Source organism: Protopterus annectens, chromosome 1.part2, assembly GCF_019279795.1.
Source record: "Protopterus annectens isolate FY-2018-M chromosome 1.part2, PAN1.0, whole genome shotgun sequence".
Lineage (NCBI taxonomy): Eukaryota > Metazoa > Chordata > Ceratodontiformes > Protopteridae > Protopterus > Protopterus annectens.
The window spans coordinates 433,474,078-433,489,945 of record NC_056727.1 but is presented as its reverse complement, the minus strand read 5'-3'; positions in this window follow the sequence as shown (position 1 = coordinate 433,489,945).

The following is a 15,868-nucleotide window of genomic DNA, read 5'->3' as shown; positions in this document are numbered from 1 at the left end:
CAATATATTATATGGGTCTGTTTTCATATCACTGTGTGCGCAAGGCAGGATTGGTCCATAGTGACATGTGTCTGGAGTAAGAAATGCAACTGCCAGATATGTGTGGCCCACTGCTGTACACAGGCATGACCTAAGTATGTGAGCATGCCCAGTATGACCGTTCAGTATGTTGTTGACTGAAATTTGCTAAATTTGTTTAAGTGTGTGAGCATGCCCACTATGGGCATATATACTATACGTGTGTGAAAAATCAAGTTGGTTTTTACTTCAGGGCTCACCTTTGTGTTGTACATTGACAGGAAGCAGACTGTGTCTGCGGGGCTTTCATGAGTCAATTTGCATAGACTTACCAACATTTCTACATACAGGGGGGACAGCAATTATTTGTACATTTCTACCCTGGGGGAAACACCTGATTGTTACTGTGGGTGTACATAGGATGAGGGGTACACCTGACACTTATACACATTTGCTAGGCCTGCACTGCTACGTCAGGTACTCCATTTCAGTCTGTACTGTTGTCTATCGTACTGGCTTGAGGCATATCACTGTACTACAGACCTTAGCTTCCAATTACACGCATATTAGTTTGTGACTTCATAGCCTACCCAACCCACATCACACTGCCTGGCCTGCTGTTATCTGTCTGCATAGGCCTGGGAGAAGGTTACCCATAGGCCTCTTCAGAGGGCATGATACAGCATTTGTTTGTGTTTGCGTTTGTCTACAACTGTCCTGCTGGCTATGACTGTTAGGTATGTGACTCCCCCCCCCAACTGGTATGTGTGAGTGACTTAAGTTGCGTCTGTGCCTGTATTGAAGGTAGTGCTGCAGGACTGCCTTTGTCTGATGCACATAGTACACTCCCTATACATTTTTGAAAACAGGTACTGTCAAGTTAGGCATCCCTTTTACTGTATGTGTGAGTCAGGGAGAGGTGTCACTTCCAGGGTTCCTACTGAGTCAGCGAAAGTGCTATGCGTTGCCTCTTTGCCAAGGCCAGGGCATACTGGGCATGCCTCCTTCTGCCTACTGGGGCAGGCTCAGGTTGTTCCTCCTATGAGTCACGCTGTGCCTGTGCAGGCCTTGGCAATGGTGGGGGGCTGTTTGGCCCTGCCCCATGCTGTTCCTGCTGCAGCTGTTGCCGCAAGATCACATTGTGTAGCATGGCACATACTATAACAATTTGGGTACATGTAGTTGGTGAGTACTGCAAGGCTCCACCAGATGTGTCCAGGCACCAGAACTGTGACTTGAGCATCCCAAACACATGCTCTATTATGATTCTTGTTTGTGCATGTGCCTCATCATGGAGTTCTTGTTCAGGTGTGTGTGCATTTCTGATGGGTGTCATCAGCCATGGCTCCAGTGCGTATCCAGCTTCCCCTACTAGGTGACCGTAGGGAATGTCCCCATTGGCAAATGACTGGTACAGCTGGGTTAGATGCCAAATGTGGGAATCGTGATAGCTTTCAGTGCATCCAGCACACACATTCATTGTTATGCCCTGGGCATCACACACAAACTGACAGTTGATGGAGGGGAAGCCCTTGCGGTTGATGTAAACCCTACCCTGCTCTTCAGGTGGTGCTTTGATGCATATGTGTGTGCAGTCTATTGCACCCACTACCTCAGGGTATTCTGCTATTTGGTGGAAAAGACGCATATTGCTGGCCAATGTCTCATGGGAATTGGGGAAATATATGTGGTCACCAACATGTGCTGACATGGCATCCAGGAACTGGTGGAGTACCCTGGATGCTGATGCCTGTGACATCCCCATCATATCACCAGTTGGTCTTTGGAAGGTACCTGTAGCTAGTATTCTTAGGCCAACACATATCTTGGTATGCACTGGGATGGGTCCCCTCTGTTCGTTCTGTGTGTGAGGCATGGCTGGCAGAGCTCAACAATTTGCTGTATGAGGTCCCTGTCCACCCTATAGTGCTCCACTATCTCCAGCTCATGTAGACCCTGGTAGGTTATCCTGGATCTGTACACTCTTCTCCGTCTCCTCACTGTGGGCTGCTCAGCATCTTTCACAACATCACCACCCTCAGCACCTTGCACATGTTGGATTATGATAGCAAGAGCAGCCCCTAACATTTTGTCTGACTTAAACTTTTTAAGCTTTCCCTCTTTGTATACTGCAATGTTGCAGAGTTCTTGAGAAAAAACAGGGGGAATGGTGTTTGCAGAGTTTAAAGTGCTGGGCTGGGCTGGACTAGTCTGCTGCCTGTGTAATTGGCTGATTCTGATATATTTCACCTGGCAGCTCTGTTAGTTCTCCTTGGTTAACTTCCTACTACTTCTTTTCCTTCCTTTTGACTTTCTGTTTCTGCCCGGGGAGAAGCGCTGTGCAAACAAGTGCAAACGCATGCCAACACGCACACACACTGTCTGCATGTTTGCAAGGAGTTTCCTATCTTATAACAGTGTGCACCTTGGGTTTGAGGTTTTCAAATAGGACAACTGTAGACACGTCTCCTTGCAATCCTGAGCAACTCAGGGCAAATACGAGTCACTGTGCTCCAATTAGCTTACAGCCTGTGTGACACCCCCCCCCCTCATGATGTCACCTATATTCTAGTCCTATACTCACCTACTCCAAATCTTACACTCTTGGGACATGCCTCACATGCTGAGGAAAATTGGGATTCAGTATCCTTATCCTCATTTGCATAGGATTGCCTAGTAATGCATGGTTACATCTCTCACACTGAGCTTCCCCCCTTACCAACCACTAGTCAGTAGCCATGTTGTCTTCAGCCTGCCATTCACCTGCATGGCAGACTAAGCTTTTTAATGTAAATGCCTATTTTTGGCTTTTTTTTAATTATTTTATTGTTTTTTTAAGTGTTGAACATTTGTGCAGTGCTACTCTATGCTTAAACATCGGAGATCGGGGAAAAAAAGTAAAATTTTTATGTTTTTAAACATATTGCACTCCCAATTGCCTTATATTTGGCCATTGGTATGCTTCCTCAACTGTATGCATCCTTTATTTGGTGCTGTCATAGCTCCGTTTAGCTATTTGCATAAATGTACTCCGTTACCAATGAGTACATTTCTGTGGGTAACACTAATCTTCCACGGACAGGTTAGTGTTTGCTGGATCTCAAATTTACCTCATTTGCATGGATTTCACCAGCAAATGAGGTAATTTCCATACCATGACACTGTCCATGCAAGACTAGCTTTAGCAGCTCTCGTGCATGCCCCTACAGGCTGTTCCTGGATCACACAGCAAACATCTTGCCTGTTGACGTCATATACTACTCTAACACTCCGTGCAAGCTTTTGAGAATCCAGGGAATTATGTATACAAGCGGGGAAATTTTAACAAACAAACCTACAAAATGAGAAGGGCTGCAGCAGGCAACATAGAACAACATGTGCAAGAGGCTGAGGGTGGTGAGGATGTGAATGCTGCCGGACAACCCACAGTGAGGAGACGGAGAAGAGAGTACAGACCCAGGGTAACCTACCAGGGGTTAGATTAGCTGGAGATAGTGGAATGCTATAGAGTGGACAGAGACCTCCTACAGAAAATTGTTGAGTTGTGCTGGCCACACCTGACACACTAAACTGGCCGAGGGGAACCCATCCCAGTGGACACCAAGGTATGTGTAGGCCAAGGTATACTAACCACAGGTACCTCCCAAAGCACAGCTGGGGATATCATGGGGCTCTCACAGACATCAGCATCCAGGGTATTCCACCAGTTCCTGCATGTCATGTCAGCACATGCCAGTGAGCATGTATATTTCCTCAACACCCATGAGGTGTTGACCAGCAATATGCGTCTATTTCACCAAATAGCAAAATACCCTAGGGTAGTGGGTGCTATAGACTGCACTCACATATGCATCAAAGCACCACCCGGTGAGCAGGGTAGGGCCTACATCAACCACAGGGACATCCCCTCCATCAACTGTCAGGTTGTTTGTGATGCCCGGGGCATTATAATGAATGCTTGTGCTTGCTGCCCTGGAAGCTATGACAATTCCCACATATGCCATCTGACACAGCTGTACCAAATATTTGCCAGTGTCAACATCCCCTACGATCACCTAGTGGCGGATGCTGGGTACCCACTGGAGCTGTGGCTGATGACACCCATCAGAAATGCACAGACACCTGAACAACAATGCCATAATAAGGCACACGCACAGGGCAAACATATAATAGAGCATGTGTTTAGGATGCTCAGGTCATGGTTCTGGTGTCTGGACACATCTGATGAAGCCTTGCAGCATTCACAATCTACATGTACCCAAATTGTTATGGCATGTGCTATGCTACAAAATATGATCCTGCAGAAACAGCTGCAGCAGAAACAGCATATGGCAGGGCCACACAGCCCCCCACCAATGCCAAGGCCTGCACAGGCACAGAGTTACCCAGAGGAGGAACAGCCTGAGCCTGCCCCAGTAGGCAGAAGGAGGTGTGCCCAGTATGCCCTGGCCTTGGCAAAGAGGTGACACATAGCACTTGCACTGTCACAGTAGGGACCCAGGGAATGAGACTTCTCTCTGACTCGCACATACAGTAAAAGGGATGCCAAATATGACACTACCTGTGCTCAAGCATGTATAGGGAGTGCACTATGTGCATCCAACATAGGCAGCCCTCTAGCACCATCCACAAGTCTGGCACATCCTCAAGGTAAGTCAATCAACCTACCAATTGCCAAATGGAGTAGAATGTGTTGTTACCTGTAGCTATAGTATGGATGTAAGCATGCAAGGGAATTGGGTGGCTGAATGTTATGGCAGCAGACAGTAGACACCCATAGTGGCACCATGACGTCCGCAACACATACTGGAGTCACCATAGTAGCCAGTACTATACAGGGAGACAAAACCCACTGCAGGAAATGTGCTTTTTGACATGTGTGTCCATATTACACACACACATGCCAGTCAGGGAGGTTCATATACCCAACAACAGTCTCAGCCAGCAGGACAAGTGTAGACAAATTCAAACAGAACCTGTGGCATGGCCCCAGAATGATGGCTATGGTTAACCCCCCCCCAGGCCTACACAGACAGACCACAGCATGGCAGGCAGTAGGATGTTAGTTATGAAAGTGAGGAAGACCGACAATAATATGTAGGCCAACTGAAGCCACGATCTGTAGTACACTGGTATGCCTCTAGTCAGCCTGACAGTTAGCAATACAGAATGAAATGGAGTACCTGACATACCAGTATGGTCATAGAGAATGTGTACATGTTTCACGTGTGCCCCCCACATCCTACATAGTAATGTAATAAGAGTCAGGTGTGCCCCCCAACCCTGTGTAGAAATGTAGAAATAGTCAGGTGTGCTCCCCCCCATCCTACATAGTAATGTAATAACAGTCAGGTGTGCCCCCCCACTCCTGTGTAGAAATGTAGAAATAGGCAGGTGTGCCCCCCATCCTACATAGTAATGTAATAACTGCCAGGTATGACCCCCCACTCCTGTGTAGAAATGTAGAAACAGTCAGGTGTGCCTCCCCTGCTATGCAGAAATGTAGTAACAGTCAAAGTCAAATGAATGATGGATACCTTGCAGAGACAGCATGCTACCTGTTGGTGTACAACACAAAGGTCAGCACTGCAGCACAAACTACCTGGACATGATCCACAGATTCAATACAGACAGCCATACTGGGCATGCTCACACACTTAGAGAAATTAAGGCAATGTCAGTCTACAACATACTGAAAGGTCATACTGGGCATGCTCACACACTGAAACACATGAAGGCCATGACTGTAAACACCAGTGGACCAGACATATCTGGCAGTTGCAGTTGTTAGTGCAGACAGTCATCTGTATGCACCATGCATGCCTTGCATACACAGTGTGATAGGAATACAGACATATATGTAAGGACAACACACTACAATAAGACAAAGGTAGACATACATAGATGTGTGGAACAGGGTCACTGTGACAAGGAGCCATCCAGGCTTGTCCCAGCTAGCACACAGCCAAAGGGCCCCAAACACATGAGGTGCAGATGTCACTCACTGCAGATACGAGCCACCAGTATCTGTCAGCATTACAGACTATGTGGTGCACATGCCAGCTGTGCAACATGACTGTACAAGGAAGTAGTAATCTAGCAGCTGTGTACACGTACCTATGGCATATGACCCCTTGTGTGCCCGCATGTGGCATGTCAACCCGTACATGAATGGGTTATGGTGCATGCACACACCGCCCTCCCCATAGCCCTACTATGGCAAGCCTGCTGAGGTAATCCAATGTGAAATACACCTTTGGGAATATTGTAGCCCAGTAATCTCTGTGGTGCATCCCATAAATGTGTACTGCTGTAGTGTGATAAACTAGTTAGATAGGAGTTCTATCCCTAGACTTGGCAAGTGTGTGTGAATGTGTGTGTGTTTGTGTGTGTTTCTGATTGTATACCAAGCAATGCTTTTTAAGGTACTCACACTCCTTACAGTTCATATACTCAACTCTGGCAAGGCTGCTGATGTCACCCACCTAAAAATACACCTCTGGGAAGGTTGTTGCCTAGTAATCTCTGTAGCGCGTCCTGTAACTGCATACTGCTGTAGTGTGATAAAGTAGTTAAGTAGATGTTCTACCCCCCAGACCTGTCAACTGTTTGTGTGTGCATCTGATTGTGTAGACAACAATGCTTTTTAGGGTACTCCCACACCTTACAATTCATATACTCAACATTGACAAGGCTGCTGATGTCACAAACCTATAACTACACCTCTGGGAAGGTTGTAGCCCAGTAATCTCTGTAGCGTGTCTGTTAACTGCGTACTGCTGAAGTGTGATTTATAACTGTGGTAGGGTTATATCTCCACCCATGGCAGTTCTGGATGTTTTGTGTGTGTCTCACTGTCTGTGTAGGGAACAATGCATTTTAGGCTAGTCACTCGCAGTACATTTCAAATGCCCTACTTTTGTAATTCTGCTGATGTCATTCCTTGTGAAATACACCTTTGGGGAAGAAGCTTTTGCGTAAGCCCCATGGTGTGTCCTATAACAGCCCACATGCTGTAATGTGATATACACGTCTGTCAGGTGTTTTATTTATTTTATTTATTTATTTTACATTTGTTTACCGGGCTAGTCTAACTGGATACATGTCCATTTTCAGTAGAGGCCCGGGGAGATAAGCTCCTAGGAAGACAATGAATTTAACACAATTCTATCTATGGATATAGAAGACAAATAAATCTATTTACAGTGCCAATTACAGGTTATCATAGTAAAAAAATAAAATATAACAGTGTAGAATACAGGCATAACAAAGGATGCAGTTAAAATCCCAAAATTTACAGTGTAGAATACAGTCATATCAAATTAAAGTTATTCTAGAGATAGTTAGTAGAGCTAGTTTTATAAGGAAGAAGTTTCTTTAGAAGAGTAGATGGGATGGGAAGGTCAGAGTATTTAGTGACTCTTGAGCTAGTCAGGTTCTATACCCACACATGTCAGTTGTGGCTATTTTTGTGTGTGTCTCACTGTCTGTGTAGGGAGCAATGCATTTTAGGCTAGTCATTCACAATACATTTCAAATGGCCTACTTTGGCAATCATGCTGATGTCATTCAGTGTGAAATACACCTTTGGGAAAGGAGTAACTATAACTGCGTAGTGCTGTAGCATAATAAACTAGTTAGATAGGGGTTCTACTCACAGACATGACAGGTGTGTGTGTGTTTGTAACACGTATCCTGGGTGGAGGTGGACGTGCGTGTGTGACATCAAGACCCAATGTGTGGTGGGTTTTGCAAAATTCTTATATGGTGGCCCTAGAGCATATCACAATGTTCACTGTACAGGGATAACAGCTGTGAAATAGCCGAGAAGCTGGGGTGCATATCCATACCCATACATGTGATATCAAGGCCAGGCAATCACAGTTAGTAACCCCAGTATGTCCCAGAGCACACTCTCACCCGTGTCTCATACACACACACACACACACACACACACACACACACACACACACACACACACACACACACACACACACACATGCCTAGGCAACAGCCAATATGTGGGTAGTACACTGCATATTGGCCAATGATAGTAACTTTGGAGTGATATCAGTGGGCTACAGAGGGCATGTCACCCTCCCCATCTGTCCAATATGCACATACATGCAGATAGTGCACCTCCCCCATGTTCCCCAAATGGACACCTGCACCACCTGTGGTGCCTTCACATGTGACCCACAATAGACATATCATGACTGGCAACATGCTCTGTATGGACAGATGCCACTGATACCAGGAAATGCTGTTAGCATGCTATCAATAGAGGTGCAGGGTAAACCTACTGCCAATTACCAGTCCCTGCCACAGGTGGTCAAGACTGGCACATCTGATAATAATCTGTGTTCACAACATGGGCCAGATACCCCAGGTACAGTTCCACATGTCACTGTACATGCATGTGGGAAGTGTGCACATCCTAGACACCATCCATGTCATGGACTAAGGAGCACATACATGGCAAGTGATGCACAGCATTGGCCAGACACAATAGTCACCCAGGTGACTGGATGGGAGATACAATAACCACCTGTGTGGGCAAATGCAGAAACTACAACCCTGAGCCACAATGCAGATCATTGTCATGTGACCTGATGCTAAGGTATACCCATTGCCTACCATTGTATAGCCTGCAGGCACAGTCGAACACCACACACCTGTACAGACATGCACCCATGCATGTCAGTACTGGCACCCTGTGTGTTTGTGTGTTGTATGGTGCATATGTCCACATCCATACTCACTACATCCCCCATGGGCATACTGAAGCATGGTGTCTGATGTCTGACACCTTCTCATAATCATTGCCCATACAACCTCCATATGACCCATGTGGTGCATGCAATACCTGCACAGTGATGTGTTGTGGCAATCCCACTACTGATAAGTTGCACTCCTGGCCCTGCCAAGTGTGTAAATGTGTGTGCATCCCTTTGAGAGTGTGGCTGTGTTGACGCTGGCACCTGTTCATGCAGACAGGCATGTGTACATCACCTACTGTATAGCTACCGTATGCCTGTTGCAGATGTCACTCACGATCACATATATGTTCTGAGTGCTCCACAACAGATAACCCAGGTGGCGCACCCAATAACTGCATCAAGCTGTGATAGTAATACATAGTTGTCAGGGGTTTGATACCCTGTGCTGGTAGGTGTGTGACACAAGCATGTTTCAGTTTTACTCTCCCACCCTTCCCTGACATGTATTTGCCTCTGTCTGCCTCTCCCACTCCCTCCCTGATGAATGTGGAGACCCACACCTACTTTGCTTAGGCAGCAGCATGTGTATTTTAAGTGATGCTCATGATCAGCTGATGGCCTCTGCATGAATTGCAGCCCTCCCCTAGCTGATTGCATGTGGAACAGCTGTCATAACATTCCAATAGCCAATTGCATGGAAACACACTCCAATATCCAGGAACATCATGGTGGTGTTGGCCCTTTTCATTCACTGTGAGCAGGAACTAGATATGTTGTTTGGCAAACAGCATCTCAGATGGATTGGGGATTTAACTCTAACAACATACACTGTGGAAAGAGGGCAACAAACAGGAGGGGGAAGTGCCGGACCTGACTACAGACTGTAAGTGCTGCTATACTGTATTTGGAGTAATGTTGGTTTCACAGTGTTTGTCTGGATATGGCTGTCATACATGTCACAATGCCTGCCATGTCAGTTCCATATTCATGAGGAATCCCCATCTGCAGTGTCATCTGCAGACTGGACAGTGTGGTGCCTTTGGTTTCATATGTTACCCACGGGGCATCTATCTGTGGACTGCAGAAGGTAGTGTGAGGATTGCAGTCTGTAGATGGTGAAGTCCGTGACAGTTACTGACTTCATATCCCTCATAGGACATATGTTGCAACAAACCCTGTTACAACAGTAAATGTATGAGGTTATCACAGCAACATGTCAATATTGGCCCTGTGTATGTGCTCCCAGCCACACCTCTGTCAACCTTTGTACATACGTAAAAAATCTCTGAGAATACACCAATAATTGCCCAAATTGCAAGACGGTAAACAAATGCTGTAGCGGTTAAACGATCAAACGACCAAACGACCAAAATAATATAAAACACTTGATTTTATTATTTAAAATAACAAACCAAAGTTTAGCGCTTTCCTCCACTATAATGGGGCTTCCTCAGAACTCACAATACAATTTGAATTAGGCACTTACATGCCTTTTTTGGCGCCAAAGGACAATCAAATGTTTAAAGTGACACAGCCATAATTCAACGTTACAAATAAAAATAATAATAAAATGCTAAAACTGACTTCCCATCTCTAATATCTATTGCTAGTACAAAGCATAAAACATTCAACATTAGAAAATGACTGTTAATAGATTGTGATGTCGTAGTATTAATATATATCTATATATATATATATATATATATATATATATATATATATATAAATATATATATATATATATATTTATATATGTCTTGTAAATAAAATTGTAAATGAAATTACATATCTATATGAATGTCTATTGTCCATCATTAAGATAGATATCTAGTATTCCATAGAGGTGTAATATGAATCCTAAATGACAATAATAAGGAAATGATGTATATTAATATGACGATTGTTGTAAATAAATAATAAAGAAATGAAAAATAGTAAAAAAATATAAGTTTAAATATGATGCAATAAACATGATTCATTAATAAATTCACAATGAATATAAATATATAAAATGTGAATAAATATTAAAAATTTACACTAGTATTGTGAAATTACATTTACTAAGATATTAAAAAAATCTATACTAAAAAAATTTACATTTTTTTATATATAGGGGCTATATTTTAAAATTATTTATTAATTCTAGTATACAACAAAGGTTTAATAGATATGTGATCATTTAAACCTGGAGGGGTGGTGGCATCAAGATAAATTTGCCACCATACTTCTCTGTAACTTAACAAGCTTTTAATATCTCCTCCCTTAGGATCTATTTTTAATATTTATAAAATAATAAATTTAAAATGATGGCTCTCTCCTTCACTAAAAATATGCTTATATAATGCATTATTCATGTCCTTCGTTTTTATACTATATGTATGATCATAAATTCTTTTCCTAAGATGTCTCTCAGTTTTACCAACGTAAAAACTGGAGCATTTTTGACATATACTTAAATAGATTACTAACTTGCTATTACAATTACGTAACCTACTACTCACACAATGTTTTAATTCATTGTTTAAATTTATTGTTATCGCATCGGACATGAATTTACATTGGTTACAGGTACCACATTTTAGACTCCTATTTGTAGCCATTTTCCTATCTGTCTTCACTTCTTTCTTGTGTTCTACCATTTGCTTAATATTACTCCCCATTTTAAAAATAAAATTGGGTTTTGCACCAATAATCTTAATAGTTTGAACATCATTGAATATTAGATGCCATGAATCACATATAATTTTTTTAATATAACTAGCTGCCATATTATACTGAATTACACACGATTTTTGATAACTGTTAGTGGTAGTCATTTCCATGTTCCTCTTCACTAATATTGGACTAACTTCCTGTCCTAAAAATTTATTTTTGGTACCTAACAATGATTGATATTTAGTATCACGTAGGTCTAAAATATGTTGTATAGTGATGTCCATCATATTACTAGGGTATCCTCTTTGTAAAAACATCTTCTTAACATACTCTAATTCTACCCTTAAATCTTCATCTGAGGTCATACGTGCTGTACGAATGCATTGACCCTTAAAGATATTATTTTTTAATTTCTCAGGATGGCAGCTCATATAATGTAAGTAACTATTAGAAAATGTATCTTTTCTGTAAATAGATGAAGACAGTTGATTTGCTTCATATTTAATTAAGGTGTCTAAATATGGTACACCTGTGTTATTGTAAAAATAAGTAAATTTTAAATAGTCACTACTAGAATTTAAAAAATATATAAATGATTCCAATAGTGTCGTATGTGCTCCCCATAGGATATATATCATCTAAAAATCTTGAGTAGTATTTGACATATTGATAAAATTCACTCCCAAATAAAAACTTGTCTTCCCAATAAAGCATTACCAAATTGGCATAAATTGGGGCGCAAGCAGCACCCATGGCAACACCTCTTGTCTGTTTAAAAAGTTTTCCTTCGAAATAGATGAAATTATTATCAAAAACTATTGACATAATTTCCTGTAGTAAACATATCTCATCCCATTCGATCTCAGTATGTTTCCTTATACTGTTACTAAAGGCATCTAGTCCTTCGTCCCTTGGGATGCAAGAAAACAAACCAATTACATCAATAGTTAAAAATAATGCATTATCAAGATTTATATCAGTTGGAAAGTTCTTAAGAAAAATCCAAGAATCTTTAAACATATGGGGTACTTTTTCATATACAAATTTCAATTTTGAATCAATATATCTCCCTATCGGGAAGGTTTTAGAATTGCTTTCTGACACTATTGGTTTAAAAGGGGGATCAGATACATCTTTATGTGCCATGGGGATACCCACAAAAGTAGCCAATTGTGGAAATTCAACCCTCAAGAAATTGTAATCGTCTTTAGTAATTCTTGCTTCAATATAATATTCTTCTATATAGGAATCAATTCTATGATAAGCTATTTTGAGTTTGTTAATTGAAATAGAGATATAATTACCAGAATGGTGTAAGATGTCATACATTTTCATAATGTATCGGAAATCGTCATATAATACTATATCACCCCCCTTGTCGGGCTTCATCACCCTAATATTCATATAATTCATTATTGTACTTAATATATTACTATCCTCTGTAGTTAATTTAGTATAATTAGTCATTTCTTTTAAATTCTTATATTCATAATAAAACTTCCTTAAAGTGATTTTTTTCATATAATTCAACTTTCGGGTGGGGGGGTGGAATAAATAAACTGACTTTCTTTAAGTCAGAAATTTGATTGTCATTTTGTGATGTTTTTCTATTTACAGATATATGCGTATTTTTAAAAAACATATCCAACTTAATTTTCCTAACATATTTTTTAAAATCAATAATAGTATCCACCAAATTGAATTTAGGATTGGGGATGTATTTCATTCCTTTACTAAATAAATTGAAATGCTTCTTTTCAATGTTCAAATCTGTTTAATTAAAAATGTTAAAATTATCAAATGTATGTATGTTACCATCTACCATTATCTCATTACTCTTATTAATAATGTCCATGCTCAACATAGAATCTCGACTAATAATTAATCCCATTGACTTCTTGTGTGTCTCTGGTTCCTGTTTCGGTACGGTTTTGTAAATTGTTTCCCTCCCCTCTGAAAATCCTTTTTGTTTGTATACCCTTTGTTATAATTGTACACTGTGCTACTTCCCCCCTGCTCATACTTCCTACTCTCATCCCTCTGTTGTAAATCATAGTACACGTGTTCATTACCATTCCTTTTAACTTCATTGTTTGGCCATATATAGGCTTTGTTTAAATTGTAATGCTCACTATCCCTTTTCAATTTGTTTGTTTTACGTTTGGCAATGTTAGTAATCCATTTTTTTGCTTCGTTAAATTGCTTATTATATAGATTTTCCCATTGAGGGAATAATAAGTCATTCAAAATATTGTTATTCAATGTCTCAGCTTCTGAAATACATTTACTAAGTTTTTCATCATTGTATTTCATTAATAAGTGCATAAATTTAAAACCACAACCATCAAAAAAACTATTAAACTCTTCTTTCAAGTTGTCAGAATAGTCCAAACCTAAAGGTAGCTTAAAAAATCTTAAACCTTTAGGGACTATTTTCATTTCAATGTTCTTAGACAAATATGCATTATCAATTCTCAAGTCATTGATAGTTTTCAATTTTTTTCCAAGCTTATATATCATTGTCCTTAAATTGTCATTTTCATAGTTATCAGATACAATATTATTGTCATCCCCTCTAAAATCATCCATTTTGTAGTTGAACAATAAAAAATTATTAAATTTATTGTCCTTATCAGGACCATTCTGTGGTTCAGTCTGGACATCTGATCCAGAAGAAATTTTTACAGTACCTTTGTTTTGAGTCGATTGTCCAGCAACTGTAGAATATGTTTTTGTAGGCAATGCTCTTTTTGGTTTCGTTCCAGTCCTTATAGCTTCATCATTGATATCGTATAATGAAAAGTCAAAAGTGAAATTAGAGAGATTAATTTTACTGCGACTGTATGAATCGTTGATATCTAACACATTATCAATTCTCTCTGTATGTCCACCTTGACCATTTGGTATCTCCAGGCTGTCCGATGAAACATTTACATCCTGTCCATCCAATCTAGATGTAAAGTTAGGAATGACATCACCATTATTAATTTGACCATTAGGAGCTAGGCTATAGTTCCGGATAGGGGAATTAAATGTGTCCAAACTGTCCATGTTACCTTGTTGTGATTGTGATGTTTTTATCTTGTTTAAAGCAAATTTGTCAGATGCTTGGGCTACTACATCACTTTGTAATAGCTGCTTCACTAAAAGGGTGAGATGGTTTAATTCACCCTTAAGCCCAGATAATTCATTCTGAATTTTGGTCAATTCATTATGGTTCGTAGGCTGGTCTTGTAGATGTTGTTCACCGCTAGATAACAATGCACCGGTGTGTTCCATAGCAGACTAAATAACGACTTGTAAAACAGACAAACTTAATAACTATGTAAAAAATCTCTGCGAATACACCAATAATTGCCCAAATTGCAAGACGGTAAACAAATACTGTAGCGGTCAAACGATCAAGCGACCAAATGACCAAAATAATATAAAACACTTGATTTTATTGTTTAAAATAACAAACCAAAGTTTAGCGCTTTCACCCACTATAATGGGGCTTCCTCAGAACTCACAATACAATTTGAATTAGGCACTTATATGCCTTTTTTGATGCCAAAGCACAATGAAATGTTTAAAGTGACACAGCCATAATTCAACGTTACAAATAAAAATAATAATAAAATACTAAAACTGACTTCCCATCTCTTATATCTGTTGCTAGTACAAAGCATAAAACATTCAACATTAGAAAATGATTGTTAATAGATTGTGATGCCGTAGTACTAATACATATATATATATATATGTCTTGTAAATAAAATTGTAAATGAAATTACATGTCTATATGAATGTCTATTGTCCATCATTAAGATAAATATCTAGTATTCCATAGAGGTGTAATATGAATCCTAAATGACAATAATAAGGAATTGATGTATATTAATATGAGAATTGTTGTAAATAAATAATAAAGAAATGAAAAATAGTAAAAAATATAAGTTTAAATATGATGCAATAAACATTATTCATTAATATATTCACAATGAATATATAAATATATAAAATGTGAATAAATACTAAAAATTGACACTAGTATTGTGAAATTACATTTACTAAGATATTTAAAAAATCTATACTAAAAATGTTTTAAATTTTTTATATATAGGGGCTATATTTTAAAATTATTTATTAATTCTAGTATACAACAAAGGTTTAATAGATATGTGATCATTTAAATTTGGAGGGGTGGTGGCATCAAGATAAATTTGCATTTATCTTGATGCCACCACCCCTCCAGGTTTAAATGATCACATATCTATTAATGTTTGTTGTATACTAGAATTAATAAATAATTTTAAAATATAGCCCCTATATATAACATTTTTTTTAATTTTTAGTGTAGATTTTTTAAATATCTTAGTAAATGTAATTTCACAATACTAGTGTCAATTTTTAATATTTATTCGCATTTTATATATTTATATATTCATTGTGAATTTATTAATGAATCATGTTTATTGCATCATATTTAAACT